Source organism: Cyphomyrmex costatus, unplaced genomic scaffold (genome assembly GCF_001594065.2).
Source record: "Cyphomyrmex costatus isolate MS0001 unplaced genomic scaffold, Ccosl1.0 scaffold278, whole genome shotgun sequence".
In the NCBI taxonomy this organism is placed as follows: domain Eukaryota; kingdom Metazoa; phylum Arthropoda; class Insecta; order Hymenoptera; family Formicidae; genus Cyphomyrmex; species Cyphomyrmex costatus.
In genome coordinates, this window is record NW_017276888.1 from 115,375 (window position 1) to 117,387 (window position 2,013).

Consider the following 2,013-nt stretch of genomic DNA (forward strand, 5'->3'; position numbering starts at 1 on the left):
ATAAATATACTACTTTATTTATTCCCTATTGGTGCTACCTAAGTATTTTTTGTTAAGAATTTTAAAGCATTAATTGTATTATTTGTATTTAAATTTAATTTTTATTAAAGTTTCTTAATCTTGTAATATTTTTATAAATTTTATATATTCTTAATATATTAATTTTTATATTTTCAATATATTTATAATACTTACTTAATTGTTGTTTTTATTTTATGAAAGACATATTGCAACGTTTTTTTTACATAAAAGTTTTTATAGAAAATATTTAATAATGTTAATATAAGTTAAATAATAATAAAAACAAAAATTGTAATTAATTCTACTTTAATTTTTACGAATTTATTAATTTTTACAATTTATAAATTTAAAGAAATTTGCGGGAATGGATGATAAATGTCGGACCAATCACAAACCGGGGAGAAGGTGGCCAGACTCTTATTAGAGGGTCACTAAAATATATCAGCATGTCTGTAACGTTACATACGAATACATATCTGTCCAATGACGCAAACATCTGTTAAGAATCGCTGATGGACCTGTGAGTCTCGAAACGTACGAAATTTCGACATTTTTGTTTGGTAAGTTTATTTAAGAAACTAAGCTTGCGAAATTGTCTTCTTCTTCTTAATTAATGGCTCCTGCCTCCCTGTACTCTTACGAAATTATCACCTAAGGTCTAACAAAAAAGATATTCCAATGATAATAAACAGCAAAACAGCACGAGAATTGTGTATCAATCAAGTCACAGTATAAGTAAGTACAGTAGTTTCACTCCGTGTCGGTACCTTTGATCTATGGCCGGTATTCATAGTCGGTTCTTATTTCAAGACTGTCTTAAGTAATGTCTTAAGATGCTAAAGCGGCCCTCTGATTGGTTCGTAACTCTTCAAGACTGAACTTAAGACGGTCTTGAATATAAGAACTGACTATGAATACTGGCCATATAGCAAATTATTGATTAATTCACTAAAACTTTTGCACAAAAACTGTTTATGAACGTTTGTCTATGACAATATCTGTGACTTTGACGTGACAAACGCCATCTATACCAACGTGGCGACAACGTGCTCGATCTGCACTAATGACGATACGGGCACCTTATTTCACATTTTCATGAGTTATCTGTTAATCAAATATCACTACATCACATATCAAAATGATGGATTATTAATTGAAAAACGTAATAAATATTGTTTTTAGAGATAAATTACTTGAAATTTCTGATTAATTACATAAAAGTCTTAGAGTGGTCATAAACAGGGACATTTACCTTACCAGTTATGTAATTAATTCTTGAAATTTAATTCTTTAAAGAATTAAACGTTCTTCATAACTTTCATTTTAAAAAAATTAAATTATAAGGATAACACCAAGTAGGTTTTTAAATTCTACTAAACAGCAAATATGATTAATCTAATTCCGATTAAGTAATTGAGGTTGGTGTAATTCTACTAAACATAAAAGAAGATAACATCACGTAGGTTTTTATAAAAATTAACCTTGGCATACATAATATGGTATTCAAGTACATATTCGTGTTAGTATTAGTCAAATCAGACGTAAAGTTGGGAACTGTTGGGTATTACTGCAGAAGAGAAGGGAAAGAGAATTGTGACATTACTTTTATACATACATATTACCATGAAAATTGACTCAGATATTATTGAAGGTGCCAGTTCAAAGTAAACATAAGGATAGTACCTCTTGGGTTTTTAAAGATAGAATTTAACTTGGCGTACAAATGATACGTGTCATTAGATTTAAGAAAATAGTAGATAAAAAAACAATAGTTTCCTTCTCTTCTTCTTCAGTAATACCCAACAGTTCCGAACTTTCTGATTTGACTAAGTCTAACTGGAACATGTACTTGAATACCTCATTATGTATGCTAAGGTTTTTTATATACATATTGATTTCTATTTCATTATCTTTCAGTAATAAAATGTATTAAAATAGACAATTTGGTATAAGAATTCTATTAAAATTAATACTGATCTTTTGTGATTTATT